At 36.4% G+C, this 27,692-nt stretch overlaps 1 protein-coding gene across 10 annotated transcripts in view; it reads left to right on the forward strand.

The window, feature by feature from the left end:
• The window catches only part of SNX13 (sorting nexin 13), a 157,293-nt gene that overhangs the window by 14,449 nt on the left and 115,152 nt on the right, over positions 1-27,692 (forward strand). Inside the window, exon 1 of one of the 10 annotated variants that reach the window (XM_064575192.1) lies at positions 18,461-18,589. The exons of the other annotated variants lie outside the window; for them this stretch is intronic. The gene's annotated coding sequence lies outside the window, so the exon portion shown is untranslated. Of the gene's footprint in view, positions 1-18,460; positions 18,590-27,692 lie in introns of those variants that run through there. 10 annotated transcript variants of the gene reach the window in all.

Genomic DNA, 27,692 nt, shown 5'->3' on the forward strand with positions numbered 1-27,692 from the left:
GAAACGGTAGAAGATTGGTGAGAGTTTATGGCTAGGCTTTGCATTAAAGATCTAGGTCTCTCAACTGTGATAGGCTTGTGTTGTTTTGATTTACCCTTGGATGATGTATGATGGTAGAAAGCAAAAGTTGAGTTTGAATATTGAAACTTGCATTCATGTATTGTTCCAGTCATGTGTGAATGAGAGAGAAGAGGGGCCATTTAGGAATATGGCCTGATTTGTCTTGCTTTTGTGCCTGTGAACTGCTGTGCTAAAAGTTTTGTGGATTTTAGTAGAGGAACACTTTTGTACTTGGAAATCTTCAGGTGTATTAGTTAAATTCATTCTTTATAATTCATTTTTGTCAAAGGCACTGAATATGAATTGCCATGTAACTAAGCTTATTTTTCAGTATGGGGTAATGATAGGGAATGGTCTTGATTTTCTTAAAAAAGATTTTATTTATATATTCGTTTATTTATTTAGAGAGCATGCATGCGCATGTGGGAGAGCCAGGGGAGGGGCAGAGGGACAGAGAGTATCTCCAGTAGGATCCAGGCTGAGCAGGGTAGGGCTTGATTTCAGGACCCTGAGATCATGACCTGAGCTGAAATCAGGAGCCACCCAGCTGCGCCAGAAAATGGACTTGATGTTTGAGAATCTTTATGTAGTATAATGTGGCCCCAAAAAGGTAGGTAGACAGTAGACCAATTGTTGGGTTAGAAAACCCTAGTGCAATACTGTATTATATTAGAACAATACATTTTATTTTAGTTTAGTGATGTAGTAAGGTATTCATGGAATAGGAAGAAAATTACTGAGAAACCTGGACATTCAAGATTTTAATTTTTTTTTTTTAATGTTTTCTTTCTGGTCTTGAGGAATATAGTGGAATAATGCCCTCTTCCCCAATAAAACATTTCCATCGTTGTTTCAAGAAATGTAATGAATTAAGACACTCTCCATTATTTAGAAAGAACATCTTTAAAATTATTTATAGAAATATATAATATATAAAGTATATATAAAATATATAATTTTAATCAATTTTTTAAAGTGCAGTTTTTCAAACATACAGAAAACTTGAAAAATAATGCTTTTAGCACTCATGTACCAAGTACCTGTATTGTTAACATTTTGTCATATTTGCTTTATTTCTGACTCTTCTGTGTGTTATTTTTGTTGTTGTAGCCGAATCATTTTAAAGTAAATTGCAGATATTATGTCACTTCTCCTTAGAATACTCTCATAATCTCCCAAGAGTATGGATTTTTTTTTGTTTTTTTAAGTTTTTATTTTAAGGGGTGCCTGGGTGGCTCAGTCGTTAAGTGTCTACCTTCGGCTCAGGTCATGATCCCAGGGTCCTGGGATCGAGCCCCGCATCGGACTCCCTCCTCCGCAGGAAGCCTGCTTCTCCCTCTCCCACTCCCCCTGCTTGTGTTCCCTCTCTCGCTGTGTCTCTGTCAAATAAATAAAATCTTTTTTAAAAAAAGTTTTTATTTTAATTCCAATACAGTTAGCATACAGTGTTATATCAGTTTCAGATGTACAATATGGTGATTTAACAATTCCAAAATTACCTGGTGCTCATAATGACAAGTGTACTCCTTAAGCTCCATCACCTGTTTAACCCAGCTCCCCATTCACCTCCCCTTTGAAACCATCAGTTCTCTATAATGGTGAGTCTCTGTTTCTTGATTTCAACCCTCCTCTTTCCGCTTTGCCTGTTTCTTAAATAACACACATGAGTGAAATCATAGGGTATTTGTCTTTCTCTGACTTATTTCACTTAGCATAATACCCTCTAGCTCCATCCATCTCATTGCAAATGGCAAGATTTCATGCCTGGATAAAATTCCATATATTATATATGCACACATTTCACATTTTTATCCATTAATCAGTCAATGGACACTTGGGTTGCTTTCATATCTTGGCTATTGTAAATAATGCTATGATAAACGTAGGGGTGAATATATCCCTTTAAATTAGTGTTTTTGAATTCTTTGGGTAAATACCCGGTAGTGTGATTGCTGGGTTATAGGGAGGTTCTATTTTTAACTTTTTGGGGTACCTCCATACTGTTTTGCGGAGTGGCTGCACCAATTTGCATTCCCACCAGCAGTGCACTAGGATTCCTTTTTCTGTACATCCTCACCAACACGTGTTGTTACTTGTGTTGTTGATTTTAGCCATTCTGACAGGTGTGAGGTGCTATCTCATTGTGGTTTTGATTTGCATTTCCCTGATGGTAAGTGATGATGAACATCTTTTCATGTGTCTGTTGGCCATCTGGATGTCTTCTTTGGTGAAATGTCTGTACATGTTTTCTGCCCATTTTTCAATTGGATTATTGGGTTTTTGGGTGTTGAGTTGTGTAAATCTTTTTTTTTTTTTAAGATTTTATTTGAGAGAGTGTGAGTGAGAGAGAAAGCATGAGTGGGGGGAGGAATAGAGGGAGAGGGAGAAGCAGACTCCCTGCTGAGCAGGGAGCCTGCCTCTGGGCTCCATCCAGGAACTCCAGGATCATGACCTGAGGCCTAAGGCAGAGGATCAGTTGACTGAGACTGAGCCACCCAGGTGTCCCAGAGTTATGTAAATTCTTTATATATTTTGCATACTAACCTTTTATCAGATATGTCATTTGCAGATGTCTTCTCCCATCCCATGGGTTGCATTTTAGTTTGTTGATTGTTTCCTTCTCTGTACAGAAACTTTTTATTTTGATGTAGTCCCAGTAGTTTCTTTTTGCTTTTGTTTCCCATACCTGAGGAGACATAACTAGAAAAAAATTGCCATGGCTGATGTCAAAGAGGTTATTGCCTGTGTTTTCTTCTAGGATTTTGATAGTTTCCTGTCTCACATTTAGGTCTTTCATCCATTTTGCATTTGTTTCTGTGTATGGTGTAAGAGTGGTCCAGTTTCTTTCTTTAACATGTTGCTGTGCAGTTTTCCCAACACCATTTGTTGAAGAGATGGTTTTTTTCCCATTGGACGTTCTTTCTTGCTTTGTTGAAGATTAATTGACTATATAGTTGTGGGTTTATATCTGGGTTTTCTGTTCTGTTGATCTCTATGTCTGTTTTTGTACCAGTACCATACTGTTTTGATTACTGCAGCTTTGTAATATAATTTGAAGTCCGGAATTGTGATGCCTCCAGCTTTGCTTTTCTTTTTGAAGATTGCTTTGGCTATTTAGGGTCTTTTGTGGTTCCATACAAATTTTAGAATTGTTTGTTCTAGTTCTGTGAAAAATGTTGTTGTATTTTGATAGGGATTGTATTAAATGAGGATTTAAAAAAGTAGACAGCATTATTGTCACACCTAATAAAATTACCAATAATTTCCTTTTATCATTGAATATTCACTATATTAAGATTTCCTCAGTTTGAACCAGAATCTATTCCAGCAATATCATTGTTAATATATTTAATCCAGAATAGGTAATCTCTTCATCTTTCTTTCTCCTTCTTCTCTTTTTCCTCTTTCTCATCCTCTTTTTCCTCCTCATTGTTGTGAATGATTGTCCTGTGCATTAGGATGCACACAGCAACATCCTTGGCCTCTGTGCTAGTACCTTCTTCTTTACCCCCCCCCCCCCCACCTTTTGATAACCAAAATGGCTTCATATGTTGTTAAATGTTTCCTGGGGAGCAAAGTTGTCCCTGGCTGAGAGCCACTGCATTAAAGGTAGTACTCCTTCTTCACTGTAATTTTTTAGATATTTATTCCTTAGAATTGTTTTTATCTTGAATTGATTCTGTTCCATTTTTGTGTGTCTAGCCTGCTTTGCTTATTTATGTACTCTTTTGTTGTTTAGCTAGCAAGTGGTAATTTAAAAACTGGTTTTATTGAGATATTATTCACATACTCTACAGTTCACTCAAAGGGTATAATTCAGTGACTTTTAATACAGAGAATTACACCTCCATTGCTGCAATAAGTTGTAGAACTCATTACTCCCAAATAGAAAAACCCTCACCCTTTAGCCATCATTCCCAAATCTTCCTTCTTTGAGCCCTAGGCTATCACAAATACCTCGCTATGGCTTTGCCTATTCTGAACATTTTATATGAATGGAATCAGAATATGTAGCTTTTGTGACTGGCTTCTTTCACTTAGCAAGTTTTCAGGGTTCATACATGTTGTAGCATATATCAGTACTTCAGATTTCTTGTATTGCCTAATGATATTACATTGTATAGGTACACCACATTTTGTGTATCCTTTGATCTGTTGGTAGACATGGGGTTATTTCCATTTTTGTGCTATTCTGAATAAAGCTGGTGTGAACACTTGTGTACAGGTTTTTGTATGGACATGTTTCATTTCTCTTGGGATGTGTGGTAGGAATGGAATTGCTGGATCATATGGTAACTATGTTTAACCTTTTGAGGAACTGTGAACTGTTTTCTAAAGCACCTACACCATTTGACATTCCCACCAGCAATATAGGAAGTTTCTAGTTTCCACATCCTTGATACTCTTTGTTATCTCTCTTTTTGAGAGATAGCTGTCTGGTAGGTGAGAAGTGGTATCTCATAGTGGTTTTGATTTGCGTTTCCCTTACGCTTAATGATGTTGAACATCTTTTCGTGTGCTTTTCATGACCATTTATCTTCATTGGAGAAAACGTGTATTTGAATCTCATGCTCTTTTAAAAATTGGGTTGTCTTTTTCTTATTTAGCTTTAACAGTTCTTTGTATATGTAGAGGTTCGTTATCAGATATTTAATTTACAAGTATTTTCTCCTGTTCTGTGTGTTGGCTTTTCATTTTCTTGATGGTATCATTTGAGTGCAAAATTTTCTTTTATTTATTTATTTATTTATTTATTTATTTATTTATTTATTTATTTGACAGAGAGAGAGATAGCGAGAGCAGGAACACAAGCAGGAGGAGTGGGAGAGGGAGAAGCAGGCTTCCTGCCGAGCAGGGAGCCCGATGTGGGACTCGATCCCAGGACCCTGGGATCATGACCCGAGCCGAAGGCAGACGCTTAACGACTGAGCCACCCAGGCGCCCAAGTGCAAAATTTTCTGATTTTGATATAGGCCAGTTTATCTTTCTTTAGTTGATTGTGCTTTTGGTGTCAAAAGGTATTTACATTTTGCAGTGTATTTTTTGTAGTTATCTTCAAGAGATAGTATTACTAGTATTGCATAATCGAGACCAAGTAGATAATAGTAGAGCTGAAATTAAGTTGTTGCAGTTTTCTCCAACTTGAATTTTTAAAAATTTTTTGTGAATTTAGTATCATGGAGATGGTGTGTATGTGTTTATAGAAGACTTTACTGAAATTTGAGGGTGATGAAGAGTTGGGTTTACATTGTGCAGTGTTGAGGGGCGCCTGGGTGGCTCAGTCCTTAAGTGTCTGCCTTCGCCTCAGGTCATGATCCCAGGGTCCTGGGATCAAGCATCTGGCTCCCTGCTCAGTGGGGAGCCTGCTTCTCCCTCTCCCACTCTCCCTGCTTGTGTTCCCTCTCTCGCTGCATCTCTCTCTGTCAAATAAATAAATAAAATCTTTACATTGTGCAGTGTTGGATAATTAACAACCACTATGCTCTTTAGTGGGGAAGCTAATAACTACAGTGACCTGAAATTCTGCGGTGTTCCTGTTTTCAGTTGCCCTGTTGAGTGTTCTTCATGGTTAGTCACACCCCTGGAGGAGGAAGAATCCTCCCAGAGCAGAGACACCGTGTATTTCCAACCTTGCCCTCTTTGCCCCTGTAATTTGCTTACTCCCCCTCGCTAAATTCCTGGCTGCATTATCTCGTGATAATTGCAGTGCTTATCCCATTATTTTTTTCTCCTAGCACATTTTGAGTCTCTAGGTCTTAACTTTGGAGATCCTTATTAGGCTGGCTTGTTTCAGCATCACTCTACGTCCAAGAATGTTACTCTTGAGAATCATCTCTGTTTATGGTCTAGCTGCCTTTTCACAGTCACTTGCAGCAGTGTCTGCCTTCATCACCTCCATCTTCCTAATGTCATACTTCCTACTAAACGTTTTAAAATTCTTATTAACTACTTAAATAATTACACCTTGGCAATATACAAATAGTATTTTTTTAAAGATTTTCCACATGCAAATCTGTTTTAAAGGACATGTGTGTGTTAAGCTATTTCCTCCTTATTACCATAATTTGACCAACTATATGCCTTGCATCTCAAGGATGTTTCATATTTTTTGCTTAGAGGAGTACAAATGTTATGACAGTCTTTATGATCATAGTTTGCTAGAAATAAATGTTAGTAATAGTGTATTCATTTAAATATTTTAAGTGAATTGTTAATTGAATGCTAATAAAATCAATTAAGGATATGGTGTGTCTTTTGTAGGAAAAGTAGTATGTGCAATCTAAAAATAATGAAGTATTATTTGCACTATAACATGATTTTTGAAAAGTAAACCAATGCAGAAGCATATTTAGTAAAAGTATTGTTTGCTTTTTCCATTTTCAAAACCGTATTTACTTCCATACCTTTCTCTATATTTAAACACACAAGAGAATTTTCTTAAATTTGTAAAAATAAGGTTAAGGTAGTGATGTGAATTACCTTTTCTTGCTTTGATAAGTTTCTGAATTGTTTATCTAATTTTTCCAATGATTCTTGTTTGTTAGTATACTTTATACTGTTATCTTCCCCCTACCCTATAGATAGCAGTTACTCAATGAACTGATTTGACACAGAAACCAAGGATAAGTGGAACCTAAGTGTTAAGATGCCAGTTGATGATCAGAAAGGAAGATAAACTGTTGAAGATTATTACTGGGGAAAAAAAAATCTTGATTTATATAACACTGATTTGATGATTGATCAGGATACTGTGTGTTCAATATATACTACTGAGAGCATACTGCATGTGCCAAATGTTATACTTGGCACCAAGAATACATCAATGAACAAAACATACACAGTTTATGTCCTCATGAGACTTATAGCATATGGCATATATCAGGAAATAAACAATTTCAACATAATGTGATAAATGGGGATATTGGCAAGAGAGTGGTTGAAATGGTGAACTGTGGAGTCCGGTGTAGATAGGGAAGTGGATACAGAAGTGGGCTAAATAAGGAGAAAGTAGAAGAATCAAGTGTCTGCAACTCCGAATGACAAAAATAGATACAGTTGGTATAACTAATTTAGAGCTGGAAGATTGTAGTCAGAGAATAAGATAATTAATTTTCACATTTCCCATTCAGAGAAGACAAGGTGATGATGAAGTCTAGAGTGTGGTCTTACAGTGGCTAAAGTAGAGTTGCACTGGAAGTTGGCAAAGGTGAAATATTAATGATGTTAAAAGTAGAGTGATGAATGGATTATCCATATGTATATTAAATGATTCAAGGTTATGTAGTACTTGGGATAGAGAAGAATGTTGAGTGTCATATATCAGGAGTTTCGAATGAACAGTTAGGCGTGCCTTCGAGATTAGTAGTTCCTCCTTGTGACCATGTTGAAATAACTTTGGGAACTTAACAAACTACTAATGCTCTTACCTTAATTTTGCTGCACCTCGGAAATCCTAATAGCTAGCTCTCATCCCCAGCTCTTCTGATTTAATTTGTGTGTGGTGTAATCTGGGCAACGGGACTTTAAAATCCCCCCAGGTAATTCCAAGGTGCAGGAATTGCACAAGGACAGAGGTTCTTACAGGAAACTGACTGGGAGTTATGATTGGGACCATGACCCTGCATTAAAAAGTCGGAGTAAGTGATAAATGAAAAAATAAGCAGCCTTTGAGAGAAGTGACTTTTATTTAAAGCAAATAGTGAAGTTTTTGAGGATGTAGGTGTGTGTTTTTTGTTTGTTTGTTTAACCATGGAACAGCGTAAACCTAGAGGAAAGCTTTGGGTGGGAGGGAAGCAGTGGGAAGTTGGATAATGGAGGAAAAAGCAAGAACAGAACAGTACAGTGGTTAGTGTACAAGAGAGTACTGATAACTGAATACATTTATCTTGGTAGTGACCAAACATAACAGGACATAGTGGGTTCAGAATTGATGTGGAAAATATATTCATTCCATAGTGGATGACAGTTGCTAATTGGGTAAATGGTTCTCAGGAGTCAGTTTTGACCTTGATGGGTTGAACATCATAGGAAACGCTAGCCTTGTACCCTTCTCTTTGTTATGGGGTAATGGGGTTTGGACTGATTGAGCAAGATCTGTGGAGAGACCCAGAGTTCTGGGCTGTTGTTCCACAGGTTCCCTGGGGAGCAGTTAGAGGCCTGGTTTGTTTGTTCTGACACTGGCAGGTGGCAGCTTTGGAGTGTCAAGGCTTGGTCCATTCTGCATAGCATAGTTCTGCACACTCACTCTGCTGCTTATGTGTGTTTGGCACTCTGCTGTACCTAACACCGGCAAAACCTTTACTCTTTCTTTTACTCTTGATGCTTTTCAGAATGATTGTAATTGTCCAGTTTCAGATTTGTGTACAGCTCTTGATGGGTTTTATTTTTTCCCAGTGTGCAAGAATTGGAGTAGACTTAGAAATTGGCAAACTTCCCCTTATTTATACGTTTGAATTTTGTTTTTTGTTTTTTGTTTTTTTTTAAAGATTTTATTTATTTATTTGAGAGAGAGAGAATGAGAGAGAGAGAACACATGAGAGGGGATAGGGTCAGAGGACGAAGCAGACTCCCTGCCGAGCAGGGAGCCCAGTGCGGGACTCGATCCCGGGACTCCAGGATCATGACCTGAGCCGAAGGCAGTCGCTTAACCAGCTGAGCCACCCAGGCGCCCTATACGTTTGAATTTTAAGTATAGAGAGTCGAAGTTCAAGTGAGTTTCACAAAGAAACCACTCAGCTTCGATTAGCTAAGGTATAATGGACCTAGAAATTTGTAATTGTTAAACTGATTCAAATTTGTTGCGAGAATAAATGGGTTAATTGCAGCTCATTTTATTAATTTGACATGTAACTTGATTTTCTTGCACTGTTAAACTTGGAAAATGTGATCATCAGACCTCCCTGTCACAGAGTGCAGCAAATTCTTCTTTTAAAATGAAAGCTTTTCAAATTATAATACTTGCAGTCTGAAAGACCTACCCTAGTTATGCATATGTACTATGAAATTAGTTTTGAATGAAGAGTTGATTCAAAACATTTAAAAATTTTTTCAGTATATTTTTGGTCAAAATAAGGTAAGTAGTTATGTAGTAAATTTAATAACAGCTTGATGTAGAGATAAGAAAATTGTATGCTAAGTGGAAAACAAGACTTGCATAATTATAGTGTATCATGTTAACTAGTAATTAAAATCCATGTGCTTTTACTAAGCAAAATATATGTCATGATTAAAGCTTTTATGCTTTGTTTAATTAGATGATTTTTCATACAGTGATCTTACTTCATATGTGCTTAAATTATGAAACTAAAAGTAATTTTTTGAGGCTATGACACCAAGTAGATGAAGCCTATGATAGGTCATGGGGATTTAGGGTACATCAAAAGGATGCTTGTAACAGCTGGGTTATTACATGCATTTTTATATCTTTTGTATTCATTGTTTTCAAATGTACTTATCAAGGTGGAAATTGAGGCACAGTTAGGCTAAATAGTGCTCCTTCTCGTTTTCTTTTTGGATTGCATTCATTGGCTTTCCTGATATTAAGGTGGATATGAATGGTATCCATTTTTCTAAAAGTCAGTTGATACTTATTTAAAAACTACACAGCAAGTCAGTTGTCTTAGTCATCTGTGGTTTTATCTCACAGTTCAGTGTTTTTATTTTTTTGTAAATATTTTATTTATTTATTTGACACAGAGAGACACAGCGAGAGAGGGAACACAAGCAGGGGGAGTGGGAAAGGGAGAAGCAGGCTTCCTACTGAGCAGGGAGCCCGATGTGGGGCTCGATCCCAGGACCCTGGGATCATGACCTGAGTGGAAGCCAGATGCTTAACGACTGAGCCACCCAGGCGCCCCTCTCACAGTTGAGTTTTAACAATACAGATTCAGATGATTCATAGGAATGTTAAGATTTTTCTTTGGCTGTGATAGCTGACATCTTTTGGCTTGAAATTCTAGGCCAAAATGATTTCTACTCTACTGTTTGGTGGGAAATTCTGGTAACTCAGGTCAACATTTGTTATGTTGGAGTATATCCAGAGCTGCTTCCTGAGGAAACCTTTGGCTTTGCTTATTTGTCTTTGCTGTTTTCTCCACCTTATAAAAGTAGGGTTGAGAACACTAGTCTCTTTAATTTTTATGGTTTATTTGACTTATAGGTGTATGTGGATTAACTCTAAATCAGAAAGCTAGACAACCAACACGAAGCGATCTCAGGCTGTATGGTCCCAAAGCCCAAAAGAATTGATACTCTTTAATTTAGAGTTAAATTTGGAGTTAATTTAGTCTAACCTCTCTTCTAGATTGTCTTTCATCTATTTTTTATTTGTTTATAATTGTGGTTAGATTCTCTAATTTCTGCCCTTGGATATAGTTTGATTGCTAGAAAACTATAATCTTAGAACACATTAGTTTTACTCTTTGCAGAATTGCCTTCATTGAATTGACTTTTAATGTTTATGTCCACTTCTATTTAAAGTCATTATGAGAAGCAATTTTGTTAAACTTTCTAATGACTTTCCTGCACAACTGTTGTTGAGAACATTAACCAGTACTTCATGCTTTGTTTTTCAGGTAAATTCCTATATGATACAATTCTTTAAAAATTCAGAGCTGCAGATATAGAGCACCAGTTAAATGAGAGGAACCTTGGATATCATCTGTTTCCAACCTGTTTACAGATGAAGGAATTGAGGCTCAGAGAGGTCAGCTATAAGTAGCTGGCCTAGAACCCGGGTCTAGAAATTGTGTCTTCTAACAACTGACCCAGTTTTTTTTTTTTTTTAATTTTTAAAAAATTGAGGAGAACTTGAAATTGACATAACAGAGTTAACCATTTTAAAGTGAACAATTCATTGGCATTTAGTACAGTCACAGTCTTGTGCAACCACCACCCTGTCTAGCTCCAAAACATTTTCATCACCCCAAAAAGAAGACTGTATTCATTATAGTTGCCCCCCATTTTCTCCCTATTCCCTCACTTCCCAGAGGTTGGCATCTGTCATTCTGCATTCTGTTTCTATGGATTTATCTATTCTAGATATTTCATATAAATGGAATCATACAATATTTGACCTTGTGTGTCTGGCTTCTTTCATTTAGCACAATGTATCCATGTTGTAGCATGTATCAGTACCTCATTCTTTTTTTTTTTTTTTTTTTTAAAGATTTTATTTATTTATTTGACAGAGACACAGTGAGAGAGGGAACACAAGCGGAGGGAGTGGGAGAGGAAGAAGCAGGCTTCCCCTGAGCAGGGAGCCCGATGTGGGGCTCGATCCTGGGACCCCTGGGATCATGACCTGAGCTGAAGGCAGATGCTTAACGACTGAGCCACCCAGGCGCCCCTACGTCATTCCTTTTTTATGGCCGAATAATACTCTTTTGTATGTAGATACCATAATTTGTTTATCCATTCATTTGTTGATGGACATTTGGGCCACTTCCATCTTTTAGCTATTATGAATAGTGGTGCTGTGAAGATATATGTGCATGTATTTGAGTTTTCAGTCCTTTGGGGTATATACCTAGAAGTGAAATTTCTGATCATATGGTAACTGTTTCATGTCAGACCTTATCATTTTACATATCCCCCAGTTTTGTTTGTTGTTTGCTTCCCCTCTATTCCACTATGGTAAGATCATGGTGGCTTGAAAAGAAAATGAGCCAAAGAAGAGTTTTGTTTTGTTTTTTTTTTTAAAGGTATGAGCTCTCACTTGATAGGGCTTAAGCAGATTTTCAACCATGTTTATTTTTTTTTTCCTAGTTGTTTATTGGTTTATTGAATTTTATTTTGGTTTGTTCTTTTCGTTTAAACTGAGTTGAAATTGTACTTCTTCTTTTCCCTTACAATATTTATGTTCTTAGAACCTTTGAGAATGATTTTAGAAGTCTAAATAAATGTCAGTTTATTTACTGTCATTTATTTATCAAAATAACATGGAAATAATCAGAAAGAATAAATAACATGGGTTATTTTGGGTACTTTGGGTACTTTCAAGAAGTTATTTGTAGGTTTTAATGGCCTGAAGTACAGGTCAAATTTCTGTGTCTTCCACTTGTGTTTTGGGGATCAATTGGCAAGGCTTGGCAGTTTGTTTTTTTATCTCAAAAATTTTGGGACCATCCCATCACTTTAATGTCTTTATTAAAACAGTGCTTTGTATTACACCTGGTAGATGGATTTTTTAGAAGATTTTAAGTAAATGCTTAAGATGGGTTAAATAGTCCTCAGATCTCTTAAGTTTTTGAGGTAAGGCTGATTTTGATTTAGTTAGACTAAATAATGACCCTCTGTCATTATTGAAGTCTGCCAATTTTTTTCAGTATTTCATTTTTTATTTCATTTTAATTGTCATAAAATGGCCCTTACTAAATTATCTCTTTTCCAAGAAAGAAAAAAAAAAGTTGAGCTAATGTCAACTCTGGAAGAAGACTTAATTGAGTTTTCCTGTTAACAGAGAAAATTTCTTACTCCAAATAAGAGTATAAACCTATATTTATAGTCCTTGAGGAAAGAATCTGAAGGTCATTATTATTATTACTATTATTATTATTATTATTTTTGCTTTAGTTTTAGAAGCTAGAGATCTAACAGGTACACAGAATGCATTTATTTAGCTTTATGAAAAGTCTTAGGTATATTAGGCTTTTTTTTTTTTTTAACATGCAAAGCATGGAATTACTTTAGATGACAAGAATTTTATTATAAAGATACATGATGGAATCAGTAAAATAAGAGCTTTATTAGATATTCATGCTTCACAATAGAACAGACATGGCTGCCCTGCCTGGCTAGCTACCTGGTTACCTTGTGACCGACCCTCTTTAGAATTAGAAGTTTGTTAATCCCTGTGCTAGTGCTTTGCTATTACAGTTGACTTTCTGTTACTGTGTTACTGTTGCTTTTATCCCTCTTAGCACCAACTGACAGTTTTAAGAGAAGATCTTATTGGTCACATGAGAGTCCCCATTTTCTCTAGGCTGTCTGTGTTATTTGATAGGGCTTTACTGCCAGGCCATGTTACAGAACATTAAATCAGCTATAGAAATCCACCGTTATAGCTGTCTGTGGTCCTCCATGGTGGGGGTCATTTATGTGATTCAGAGCGTGGTGCTGTATTCCTAAGGAATCCCTCAGAAGATCATTTAAGGTATGGTAGGCAGGCATTTTTGAGCAAAGTCCAAGAAGGAAGGCAGTGTATCAGGTGAGTACCTTGCTTGTCTAGAAAGAAAGTTTCATAATTTGACATAGTTACTACATTTGCTTTGGGTGCTGCTTTATGGATTTCTGGGGTCTTAGGAGAAAGCCATTTTATACTCCCAAGTTTACATCTTTCATGTAGTTAGAAAAATTCACAAGACACTTCCAAAGGGTTGCTTTAAGAGTTTATATATCTTTGAATTTGTTGTTATGTGTACACATGTACACACCCCTCACACGATCATTGCAAGTTAATTTTTAAGCCATTTAAGTATAGGAGGTCTATAATCCAATTCTGTCTCTTCAAAGTGAGTAAACAAAAGTTGAGAGCATTTCGATTGCCCAGATTTGCATGATGTCTTAGAGCAGAGCTATGATTAGAAGCCAGAATTCCTAACTACTTCTGTGTTAAAGTTTGTAGTGCCTATTTAGTGACTTAGAAAAAACAAAAACGGCTCTGTGTTCCTGGCATTTATCTAATCTTATTTAGGACTTTCCAGTTGGGAATCTTGATTGTAAGGAACAGAAATATACCTCCATTACCTCATATAAAAAGGAGAATTCAGGGAAGTAAAATGGAATGCAGCTGGTCCTATGGGAACTAAAAAGCTAAGGTCTCAACTCTGTTTCCCTCTCTTCCTCTCCCTCCCTCTCTCCTTCTTTCCACCCCCCTTTCTTTCTCACTCCCTCCCACTTTCTTTTTCTCTCTTACAGGTAACTACGAAGTCTCTCATCTCAGCTTTTCAGAATGTATTTGCTTCATTTTCAGTTTTTCTCTCAGTTGGCTTCCTTGCTTACTTATTGGCCTATATGTCCCTTAAAATGGCCACCCCAGCCCCAAAATGTACGTATTCTTTTTCAGGTTCATTGCCCATCATTGACTGGCTACAATTTGTACATTTTCAAGTTACTGAGAGAGAGAGCCTAGTCAGATCATTGATGGAGCCAGGTCTCACAAGGTATACATTGTCTGTTAAACAGTAAGTTGGCTTCCTTTGTGTTAGGTGTACACATACCTGGTCTAGACCAGGGTGAATTTGGGAGGGGGGAAAGGTAGATAGGATAGTATGATTCTTGGGGCTTGTGGATAACAGAATGGGATAGGCAGATGAAACCTGCCTTTTACAGATGTAACAATTACTGGTTTTGTATTTCAAACAAAAACTCGTTTGTTTTATAAACTCCTAAATAGGTCTTACATTTGGATGACAAAGACTGAACAGATCTTAGCATGGGACATCATATCCTATACATTTGTGCATTGCTAAGTTCATTAATTGTAAATGAATCTCTGAAGTCATAACTCTCAAGTTATCACTTCTAGATACATGCTTCTAGGGGATATTTCTTTTTAGCTCTCCGCCCCTTTTTTTGTCAGATTGTTTATCGTATAACAAAAGGGGTCTCCTCCTGAATTCATTCATGTATTCGTGCATATCACAGACTCTTTGAATTGTATTACATTCTAGGAATCTTGCTAGCTGTGGGGAGATGAAGTTGAACATGGTACATTCCCTGTCCTAAAAGAAACTTTAAATTTTGGAAACAGCTGTCCCTCTTGCAATTAATTAGAGGTTCAGCTCTCTTTGTACCTTTGAGTCACATCTATCTCACCTGTACTCTTTTTCCTAGATATTTCCCTAGAGCCCAACATGCCTGCAAATCTCTTCCCGTTCATTCCTAAACCTACTGCAGTGCGGTTCTATGTTACTAATGTATTGATCCTGCTCTCAGTAAAATCATCAGTTACCTTCTAGTTGTCAAGTTGTCAAGTCCCCTGGATATTTACTAGTTTATATGTTACTGAACTATTCTCTAGCTTTTGGATACTGCTGATTACTTCTTTCTTGGGGAGATACTGTTCTCATAGCTTCTGGGACTCCACCCATTCCTGATTCTTTTTATACCTTTCTAAGCATGCCTTCTCAGTCGTCATTATGGGCTTTGTTTTTCTTTTTCTGCCCCTTAAAATATTTCAGTATTTCATTCTTGACTTGCTGATCTTGATCTGCTTCATTCCAATTTGTAAGATTACTCTTTGTAACTTCAAATTCTATATCTCTAGCCAGAATATTCCCTTGAAAATAACTTATATTACTATATCCAGTTGCTTGCTGGCTACCTTCACTTGAGATCTTGTGTATTACCCTTGACATGTCCCTTAGTGAACTTGACTCCTTCATCCACAAAACAAAACAATAAACACACTGTTCCCCAACCCTGTTCTCACGTATGTTGTTTGGGGTGACTATCTGTTCAGTCAGTTATTACTCAAGCTTAAAAAGCTATGATGATGGCTTTTTCTCATGCTCCATGCAGTTAATCACAACATCTATTGGTTGAGTCATATAGATACTTCTCTAGTTTATAGACTTTTGTGCATGCCTACTACCTTTCCCATATTTCTGGCTTTTAGGTAATATGACATAATTGCCCTCCTTAGGTTTTTCTGCCTCCAGGTTTGCCTGTTTCAATTTGTGCAGGTAGTTGATAGAATGGTTTAAACTTGTATATCCCATATGCTTCTCACAATCTACTTTTTAAAAACAACCTTCATTGGCTTCCCCATGGAAGTGTTTCTTGCTTCAGTGCCTACTCCTGTTGTCTTCTCTTTAGCAGTTTCCCTGTTCTTTATCTGGCTATGTTCTTTTACCCTCTGAGACTGGTCTTAGGTATCACCTTTTCTGGATACTTCCTCTGATTTGCTGTGCTTTCTTCCCTTCGTGCTGGGTCAGATCACATGCTCCTTCTTAGTGCCTTGTATTAGCTGATGCATGCTATATTGTTTTATATTTATATATATATGTGATTCTCTTCCACAAGACTGTGAGCTTCTTGAGGCCAAGAACAATGCTTATCTTTTAAATCACAGAGCCTGGCTACAGTGGGCATATGATAGACCTCAGTAAGTGTTTTTTTGTTTTGTTTTGTTTTTTTTAAGATTTTATTTATTTGAGAGAGAGTGAGCAAGAGAGAGGGAGAGAGCACGAGTGGGAGTAAGGGGCAGAGGGAAGGGGAGAAACAGACTCTCTCACTGAGCAGGAAACCTGACACAGGACCCTGGGATCATGACCTGAGCCCAAGGCAGATACTTAACCGACTGAGCCACCCAGGTGCCCTCTCAGTAAATGTTTGATCAATGAATGAAGGAAGCTTCCAGTCTAGAAAAGGCAGATATACATAAATAACTCTGTAGAATTTTAAATAGTGCTATGGAGGCAGAGAATGCAAGGACTGAACGTTCTATCTGCTGAGAGAGATGTGCTTATGAGGGAGGATTTATTTGATGGAATATGTAAGTTTGAGCTAGTTCTTGAAGGGAACTTGATAGATTCTTGCTAAACAGGAAAGGTAATCCATACTAGAGGATAGACACAGGAGAACAAGTTGTACTCATGGAATAACTAGGTATTTCAGAATCTTTTCTAAAGGTCATTTTAACAGTAAGGAGGATAGAATAGAGGGGAGGCAGGAATTGTAGTCTTGCAGGCTATAATAAAGGTCTTGTCTAAGGCTTTAGTGGTGAAGAGGGGAGGTCCCCAAGAGATATTTAGGATATAAAGTATAATTAGTTGGATGTGACAATTCCAAGAGGGGACAGTCCAAGATAACTTTGAGATTTATCTTTTCAGTAATTGGATAGGCACTGATGCTCCTTTTAAGGAAGGGAATATAGGAGATATTTAGGGTATGTAATGAGTTTATTTTTGGACATGATGAATTTGAGGTACCCATGAGAAATTTAGGCAGAAGTGTTACATATGCAGTTCAGTGTAAATTTTAGACACTCAAGAGGCATATTTGGGCTGGAGGCATAGTTGTTTTTTTTTTTTTTAAAGATTTTATTTATTTATTTGAGAGAGAGTGAGAATGAGAGAGAGCACATGAGAGCAGGGAGGGTCAGAGGGAGAAGCAGACTCCCTGCCGAGCAGTGGGCCGGATGTGGGACTCGATCCAGGGACTCCAGGATCATGACCTGAGCTGAAGGCAGTCGCTTAACCAACTGAGCCACCCAGACGCCCCTGGAGGCATAGTTTTGAAAGTCAGAGTACATATGAGGCAGTGAAAAGTAGTAGATTAGAAAACAAGATTATTCAGGGATTACATACGTAGAAGACTCTACGAAAGTGAAAACAGTATCTTGGGAATTGCAGGCTTTTTTTTTTTTTTTCCCCCTTTAAAGATGATCAAGGGCATACTTGCAAAGCAGTATTAATTTTACTTGATCTCTTTTATTTCCTTTTATTCTTAACCACTTTAACAAATTTCAGAGATTTCCTCCTTGCAGTCCCTATTTATGATTTCCTTGTTTTCTTCCTTCCCTTTTTCATCCATTGGATTCTTCTTCAGTCTATTAGTTTATTCTTCTTTAAGTGTTTGTTGTCAGACTAGAGAAAAGGAAAGGCCTAACTCAGGTATGTGAATAGATTCCTTCATGAAGTAGGTGTATATATTTATACCTTTGCTTCAACTAAGTAATAGGCTATCTGCCATTTTTTAAAACATAATACTCTTGGTTTATCTTTTGTTTTCCCACTTTTGATAATGACATAGTTGTAGACCAGTATTTTGCATCTTTAAAACAGCTGTGAAGTTATGATGATAAATTATATCTTGGACTTAGAATCAGATGGACCTTTCTGCAATTGTTGGTACTGTGGCAATACCGAACCTGAACTGAACTGAATTCTTGGCTCATTTTCATGGGGCTTGTTGCCACTCACTTTTATCTCATTGTTGCCTTGCAGGGATATAATTCTACTGATTCCAGATTTTTCATTTTTTTAAAAAAGATCTTACTTATTTATTTATTTGACACAGAGAGAGAGCGAGCACAAGCAGGGGGAGCAGCAGAGGGAGAGGGAGAAGCAGGCTCCCCGCTGAGCAGGGAGCCTGACTCTGGACTGGATCCCAGGACCCTAGGATCATGACCTGAGACAAAGGCAGATGCTTAACCAACTGAGCCACCCAGTTGCCCCCAAATTTTTCATTTTTTAAGAAAAGCCAGAAATCCTGATTTGTATGTGATGTTTTAAATGTTTATTCAGAATTTTTTTAAAAAAAATACTGTTGGCCAAATAAAACACACCAGGTTTTGATCCCTTTCTCAAAACTTAAATTCTTTGTAAAGAAGATCAACCAGCATCACCTACTGAGATATTTGAGATATGTTTTGTTCTCTTGCATACGAGGGTAAGAAAGGAAACTTGCCTGGAAGCCACGGAAGACTATAGTGGCAAAAGAGACACGCTCAATCCCTTGGTTTGGAAGATTGAATAATAATTGGGTCTTGAAGTCAAATGGGCTGAGATTTATCCAATCTGCAGTAAGTATCCTGACAGTGAATTCTTGTTACCTTCAGCTCCTTATTTGCTGAGGTCTTGATTCTGAGCACCATGGTCAGTTAGGGAAGATATTTTTCTTATTATTTTATCCTGCATATTTAAGTACAGAATTAAAACACCCTCCCTCTCCTCTCTCTTACTGTCTCTTTGTTTCTGTCCCTGTCTCTTTCTCTCTCACCGTCCCCTACTGTACTCTGTTGTTTTGCCCCAAGAATGCAACCCACATAAATAATGTTTCTGTCAGATTCAAGTTCAGAACACCTGATTTACTAAACTAACTCGGAGTGTAATTTGTTAGGGCTTACTGTATTATGTTTATTTATTTTTGTTGAGTCAAAGTAAAGAATTTTTTTATAGGAAGTCTCCTACTCACTCCATGAGAAAATCAGGGAGATTTGTTGGAACTGACCTTTGGCTTTTCTGTTTGTTCTTCGTGGGAGGGAGGAGTAATGATTCTTACAAGTGGAAGTTTCATAGTTTTGATTGTGCATGTTTTAGCAACAGCTTTCCCTTGTAAATAAATTGCATTTGTTTAAAAATTAGATCTTACAATTAAAAATTATATTTAAAAAAAGTGCCACAAAATGTTAGAATTTGATGATTAATTCTTGATTTCATTGACCTTTTTTTTTTTTTTTAAGATTTTATTATTAGAGAGAGAGAGAGCACAAGTAGGCAGAGAGGCAGGCAGAGGGAGAGGGAGAAACAGGCTCTCTGCTGAGCAGGGAGCCTGATGCGGGGCTCGATCCCAGGACCCCGGGATCATAATCTGAGCCGAAGGCAGCCAGTTAACCAACTGAGCCACCCAGGTGCCCCTTCATTGGCTTTTGATAGGTATGTGATATCAGATTAGATTATGAGAGGTATTTATATACTAGGTGCTCCTGAATAAAGGAAGTGTGATTTTCTTTGGGTGGAGAGGGGAGTCTAAGTGGAATTAGTTGAAGTATGTGCTAATGTATTTTATCAACTAAAATTTTGATCATCTAATAATTTTCCATAACTATGTGATACATACTTTATATATGTTTGTAGTTTCTCTTAGGGTTTTCTGTATCAGAGTGGTGGATCCCTAGTTTCCCCTACTAAGGTGAGAGATTATGAAATCCATGAAATGAATCTAAACAGTTAATTTTAATATCATAAAAATTATTTTTTTTTACATTTTATTAAAAGGTGAATGAATTTTGAGCTGTTTGACTTTTAGCATTTGTTCTTTTGGGCATTGATAAGGTTGACAGTTTATTATAATTCATGACTGGTGCCAATTTGTTATTTTCTTCCTTTGTAAAATCTTTTTGTACTTGTGATTATTTATATGTAGTTTTTTTAAAGACTTTTTGGGGAACAGTTTTCAATTTACAGCAAAATTTAGAGGAAGGTACAAAGATTTCCCATTTACCCTCTCCTCCCATATATGCATAGTCTCCCTTCTATATCACTCACAAGAATGGTAGATTTTTGTTGTCGAGGCTGAATTTATATTGACGCATGATAATCCCCCAAAGTCCGCAGTTTACCTTGTGGTGTTGTATATTTGGTGGGTTTGAGCAGAAGTATAATAACCTATATCCATCATAATACCACGCTGGCTACTTTCAGTCTCTTAAAAATTCTCTGTACTCTAACCTATTCATCTCCCTATCTTGTCCCTTCCCACTCCCCACCAGCCACTGATCTTTCTATTGTCTCCATAGTTTTGCTTGTTCTAGAATGTTTTATAGTTGGTATCATACCTTCCTCTCTCACCCCCCTTCTCTTACTCCGTAGTAGTGGTGTAGCTAAAAAGGCATCACTCTACTCAAGGTCATGTCGTTTTTCTCCTGTGTTATCTTATGGAGTATTATAGTTTTGTATTTTACTTTCAGGTCTGTGATTTATTTTGAGTTAATTTTTATGACAATTTTAAGATCTGTTGTCTTAGATTCACGTTTTTTTTTTTTGCATGTGGATGTTTGTTTTTTTCTAGCACCATTTGTTGAAAGGAATGTCTTTGATTACATGTAGCTTTTTGGAAATTCTTAAATAGTGCATTTATCCCTCACAGCTTACTTTGTTGCCATTTATAAATGGAATCTTTAAATATATTTAGACATAAAAATGCAAATAGCCTTGAGCATTGGGCTTCAGTTCAGTAAGCAAATGATATTCTCTGTCCTACTTTTCAATCAAAGAGTACTTTCTCTGTGGCACACTCTTCAGTAGTCTTAGCATTTGTGAATCTTTGTTCACTTGGAGTTTTTACTTTTGGAAATTACCAGAGCTTTAGTACATAAAGTTTATAATCAGTTTTGTGTAGTACCATTTTGATGGAAAAAAGTGGGTAACTGTAAAGAAAAGAGATTTTCTTAACTGCAAAATTGCCTATGGAAGACAATTTCAAAGGAGTTTGAATACTTTATAAGCTCTGGAGGCTTATAAGAAGATTTACAAAATGTAAATCTTTTTATAGTGACACATCACATTTTTATGTTATCATTACATGTGTATTTTACTTATTTAGTTTGTGAGCATATTGAGGGCAGAAACTGATTCATCTTTGTGTAATTAAGACCCAGTACATAGCTACGTGATTGTTACAGAATCATGTGAAACCCCCCAAAATAATTATTTTGAAGGACAGTAGTTCTTACATAAAATGTGTACATAACCACAAAGTAGGATATTGAAACTCATTACTTACTTAGCCTGTCTCTTTCTTGCCCTTTTTTTTTTTTTTTTTTAAAGATTTTATTTATTTGTCAGAGAGTGAGAGTTGAGAGTGCATGAGCACAAGCAGGGGGAGTGGGAGAGGGAGAAGCAGGCTCCTCACTGAGCAAGGAGCCCGATGTGAGACTCGATCCCATGACCCTGGGATCATGACCTGAGTCGAAGGCAGATGCTTAACCGACTGAGCACCCAGGCGTTCCTAGTGATTGCTTTTTAAATTCTTTTGTATGTAAAATATTTATACCATCACAAAATCAGATCTACACAACGAGGTGTTTTCAGATGTCTAGTTCTTATCCCTTCTCCTACCCCATTTTCTTCATTCCTCATAGATCAGTTAAAAAAGTTTCTCTACATCCTTACATTAAAAAAAATAAGCAAATGTGTGTATATTTATAATTCTGTCCCTTTCTTAGCTGAATGATACCTATACATACTTCATTAGTATGTAGTTGAATTTTAAAAATAACCAGGGTAAATATGCTGGTAAAAAAATACAATTTGCAAAATACACAGGATTGGTATTTTCTGTTCTGATATCTTGTTGGATTCTAGTAGCATGTAATTAGAAATTTAACTATCTTATTCTTTGGTGGCTTTAAAACTTTTGCTTTAATCAGTTATTTTTAAGGGAATACTTTTCCTTTTTGCATGTCAAATATATGTGTGTATATATATATACACACACAAACACATTTATACACACGTCATATATATGTACACATGTATATGTCAGTCTCATTCATAAACAAATTAAAGATAGACCTTCATTTGCCAAATGGGAACATTAGGAAAAGAATCTGTTTTCTTTCTTTTTGATGGAGATTGGAGGCTTATTTATTATTTAGATATCTTTAATTTATTGAGTTATTTATTACATTATATAGGCTCCAAAACAATATGTATACCTAGAAATATGTTGTCTCTGAAAAGCTCTTTTGGTTAATTTAATTCAGCCTTGTGTATCTACTAGATCTTTTAACAGAAATTCAGGAAAGCTTGATAAAGCAGTTTTTCAGTTTGAGGCTTTGAGTATTTATTGGAAGCCTGTTAAGACTATTCTTTGCTATACTGTCCCATCCACATTTTAGATACTTTTATGATTTTTCCTGTGTAAGAGAAGGTGCTGAATAAATACCATCTTTTGTTTTTTTTTTTTTTTTATCAATACTGTAGTTATTTCAAGACCCCAATTCAGTGATTCCCAGTGTATGGGCTGTGGGAATGAGAAGGAGGTCTGCAGCCTAGCTTAGTTGGTATCCTGAATAAATAAATACATATTATGAATGTTCCTGCTATTGTTTTCAAACTGTGTGTAGGTATTTTGTAATTGATAGTATCTAGTTTAAAAAACACTATTGTAGCTTATATTTGTCATTAGATGCTAGGAGTCCTAATTGTGTGTAACTGTATGGTAGTCTATGACCTTTTATAACTACTGCTCTAATAAAAAGTGAAGGGTTTGTTCAGGTTGTCAAGTATTTCCCATCCCTTGGGTTTTTAGGAGTCAAAATGGTTATGTATGAAACTGTATGAAACATGCAGTCTGTTTTAAGGGTGTGAGCAGCTATTGATTACTTAATGGCTTACACAAGAAATGTATCTTTAGGGAATTACAATATATTTTTTTAAAGATTTATTTATTTGAGAGGGAGAGAGAGCAAGCATGAGTGGGAGGGGCAGAGGGAGAGAGAATCTCAAGCAGACTCTAACATAAGTATATGTATGTATATACATACATAATTCATTCTTCAAAATGTATAACAGTTGAACAATATACTCCTGTTGTAAGGGAGAGAGTTCTATTATCAAAGAACTAAAAATACATACTCCCAGTTGGAAGAGGTAGGAGAAACTCTCCTGGTATCTAGTAGCTGTTATTTTTGCCAGCTGGGCAGTTAGCCATCTTGGAGACCAGGGTCATTGATTGAGGTATCTATCCTTTCCACAGGCCCTCTATCTTTCCTGGCTCACCAACTGAATTGAAAACACCCTATCACAGTAGTCTTTAATCATCCTCCCAAGAATATGCTAGGCATCTTAAATAGGAGTGAGTAGAAGAGGATCTTTATTCTCTTGTCCCTTTATTCCCTTGTATGAAAAGAGGGGTTTGGGACCAGTTGCTCCAGCAGATGTACTGATGATCCCTGTGTGGCTGCTATTCTGTGGTTTCCTCCCCATAAAGGAAGTAATGATGTGGGTTACTGTCAGCATATATTGAGACAGCCAAAAGAACACTTTTTTGTTCATCAGTTTCATGGAAGAACAAGGTCCAGATTTTTGGGTGACTTTTTTTTTTTTTTGCAGGTGGGAATTTGGTATGGGTTGTACTGGAAGGAATGTATAGCTCTGCCTAAAGCCATAAGGTGGGTGGTGGAGGAACACTTCAATTTAGGGTCCTTTTCGTTTTCACTTTTCCTAGACCTTTTCCTTGTCTTGCCATTTCCCCTTTCCCCTGTCCTCTCCTTTTCTCCCCTCCCTCCTCTTTCCATTCCCTCCATTTCATTTCTCTAGTTAGTAAATTAAATATTTCCATTTTTAGTGAGCAGCTTCTTTGTACCAGGCTTTGGTTAAATTATTATGTAATGTTGAACGAGACAGGTTCCGTGTCAGGAGTATATGCCATCGAAATTACTTGGAGAAGAACTTTCAACTTATTGTAAGTGGAATAAGGTGGGAGGAAAACAATTTATAGTTGTAATAAGGCCAGTCTTCTTTTGGGTACTTATTTTTATTGTTAAACTCATATGATTTCTATGACCCAAGTTGGCGCTGAAGTATCAATTTTAAGATTCTCAGCGCTTAAATTTTAAGATTTAAGGATCAAATCTCACTCTTAAACTTATTAGCTTGCATGACCTTAGGGAGTTTTTTTTAAGCTTCTCTGTGCCTTAGTTTCTTTGTTACTAGACTAAGAATAATAATGAACACTAGACATTGGACTCATTTATTTACTCCCCATAACAGACAAATGACATAGTTGAGGAAATTAAGGCGTATAGTGGTTATCTAACTAATAAATAGTAAAGGTAAGATTTGCACTCAGTCTAACTCCAGAGTCCATATTGTTTGGGCACTATGCTGTCCTAACTTATGATTATTTAGTAAGGTTGTTCTGAGAAATAAATGCGGTAAAGTATGTAGAATGTCTTGTACAGTTTTGGTTCTCAAAGCCTTTTAGGTTTTGGAGTTTGTGAATAAGGTTTTGTGGACCTAGAGATTAAGGGGAATTATAAATATATAGTTGTCTTAAGTTCTAAACAGTTCTGATAGCTTGTTGGAAGTGAAAGAACCACAGACATAATGGATTAGCATCTGCATTTTAAGAGTCTGCATTTAAGATTCTTAAAGTTTAAAAAGTACCGGAGTAGATGATGTTCGAAGGTTTCTTCCAGTGCCCAGTTGGTGGGTCAGTGGTTCTAGGGAATCAGATAGCAAGGATATTTTTAGCATTGATTATTGTATTTAGAGAAGAAAATGGTAATATATCAAGTATTATTTTAATGTAAATCACTGTAATAGAGATTTATTTCTATTTTTTGACTTCCACGTTAGGTCAACTTTTGAGGTAATTAATACCTGTTTGAATTTGTAGAAAGTTTCTGATGTGGTCCAAAATGATCCTAAATTTTATCATCTTGTATCATCTTAGGAAATAATTAGAACTCAATTTTTATATGGTATAAGATCAATTGTTTTCCTTAATCTCACCAAATAATAACATAATAATATCAGCCAGTTATATATATGTGTGTGTATATATGTGGGAACAGTAAGAATAATATAAAACTTTCTAGTTTTGTGCAATTCACTATTCTGGTGTTTGAATGAACAGTTTAAAATTTGAAGTTAACTATTGTAAGAGATTAACTACAAAGCAAATGAACATGTGACTTGTTTGATTGAAAATGTGTAGTTTTATTAGTCTATGTAATATAAAAATTTCAAAATTAAAGAAAGGGTCTTCTTTTTTAGATTTTTTTTTTTTAATATAACAGTAATGTCTGTTTTGTTCATGCTAAATCATTAGTACCTGGCACATTGTAGTAGGTATTGACAAATATTTATTGAATGAATAAAAATTTGTGTTTTGAGCATTTTGCTGCCATTTTCAAATGAGAGGAGATAAGATTGGGTTTTAGACATTCAAGCATCTCCCCATGTTAACTAACTGCTACATTTAATAATCTTCCCCATATTAACTGATTGTGATTCTTCTTTGAAAAATTTTTTAATTGTGAGAGGTATGATTCAAACAGAAGAAGAAATAATACATTTCTTACGCTCTCTTCCTTTATCTATAGCAGTAGCTGCTTGGTTCATTTTTAAAACCTCTTAATATATCTAAACAGTAAGTTGTTTAGCTTTGAAAAACTGGCTAGCAAGCATAAATCTAACTTTGTAAAGAAAGAATAATATTGCAAATATTAGGTCAGACCTCATTCAAGAAAGTAGTTTGAATAAAATATCTGGGTCATAGTCTGGTTTCAGCTTTCCTGAGAGTTTATGAGAACTCTTTGCAGGGAAGTCAGTGGATAAGGTTTTGAGTGAATCTTGAGAAATAGCATCTGTTTTACATAGTTGGGTATCTGGCAGTACTGTAATGTGGATCCAGGTACTGGGGTGTTCAGCAGAAGTATTGTCAGAGGGATTAGACTGCTCTGTACTTTATTCTTAATCTCCCTGGCTTACTTTCAGCTCTTAGGAGTCAGAGACCACTTGTGTAGGTGAAATAGTATCCCCAGCTGATTCAGGGAGGAAATCATGAGGACAAAGCAGAAACTTCATCAGCAGGGCTTTCTGTCCTCTGGTTAAAAAGTGGCCAGGAGGGGCGCCTGGGTGGCTCAGATGGTTAAGCATCTGCCTTCGGCTCAGGTCATGATCCCAGCGTCCTGGGATCAAGCCCCACATCAGGCTCCTGGCTCAGTGGGAAGCCTGCTTCTCCCTCTCCCTCTGCCTCTCCCCCGCTCATGCTTTCTCTCTCTCTCTCTGTATCTCTGTGTCTCAAATGAGTAAATAGAATCTTTAAAAAAAAAAAAAAAAAGTGGCCAGGATGGGGGCGCCTGGGTGGCTCAGTCCGTTGAGCGGCTGCATTCAGCTCAAGTCATGATCCCGGGGTCCTGGGATGGAGCCTCACATTGGGCTTCCTGCTTGGCGGGGAGCCTGCTTCTTCCTCTCCCTTGGCTGCACCCCCTGCTTGTGCTCTTTCTTTCTCTCTCTGTCAAATAAATAAAATCTTAAAAAAAAAAAAAATGGCCGGGATGAGGAAAAAGGATAGTAAAATTACAAATGAATAAGAATTGCACCAGCCTTATATAAAAGAAGAAATTTAAAAAAACTTCCCCAGAGTGACATAAAAGAGAATATGAACAAATGGAAAAATATTACTTGGGCTAGGAAGACACGTTATTATAAATTCTCCTTAAATAAATTCTAAGATTTCTGTTCATATGTCATCTGGTTGAGAGCTTCTTATATAGTCATATATATATAACTTACATAGCAACCACATGTAGTTACTTTATTTTTCTTCATAACACTTATGCCCATCTGATATAACTATAAATTTATTTATTATTATTTTTTTCCCCTTCTGGAATGCAAACTTAACAGAAGTCTGTAGATTTATCCGAGTGTGCTTGTCTTTGTCTCCTTACTAGCATGTAGCCTTGTGAGGGTATGTTTTATTCCTTGTGGTTTCCCCAGCACCTTGTGCTTATAGCACATAGAAAGCAGTCAATGACTGGCGAATGAGTGAATAAATAAAACTGTCCTTTCTCTCATAATCCATAGAACTTATTGTCTATTCCATAGTTTTCTGGTCATTAATTTTGTTCACTTTAGCATCTTATAATGCTTTTTATTATTTTCTTTTGGTTCAGTGTCTAATTGTTTCATTCCTGTAAGACATTCTTCTCTGTGCTCCTTGATGGCAGGAATGGGACAAATGCTTCCTTTGTGGACCTCACAGTACAAGGCAAATGGATGTAGGAACTTGTTGAATTTAATACGTTTATTTATTCATAATTACTTAAATTGCTAAAATCCAGTTTGCTTTCAATAAAAGGAGTATTTTAAATATATAATACAGTATAATTCTAAACAAAATAGGGGTTTTTGTTTATTTTTAAGGACTGAGAATTTTTGGAGATGTTTTTTGAGCTCATGGTATATGTTGGTAATTGAAATTTGGAAGTTGTGCAATTATAATTTTACAAATTTCTGGACACAATTTGAGTAAAAAAATTTTCGGTGAGATGTGGATTTCTTACTTTGAAATTTTAATTTTTTAAAAATGTCTTGTTATGCTATAGTTTTGTTGGAACTTGGTTTTAAAATGAAATATTCTAGGGGCGCCTGGGTGGCTCAGTTGGT

This window comes from Mirounga angustirostris, unplaced genomic scaffold (assembly GCF_029215605.1).
Source record: "Mirounga angustirostris isolate CCGP_5_RB_7025 unplaced genomic scaffold, mMirAng1.0.hap1 SCAF_12, whole genome shotgun sequence".
Taxonomy (NCBI): Eukaryota; Metazoa; Chordata; class Mammalia; order Carnivora; family Phocidae; genus Mirounga; species Mirounga angustirostris.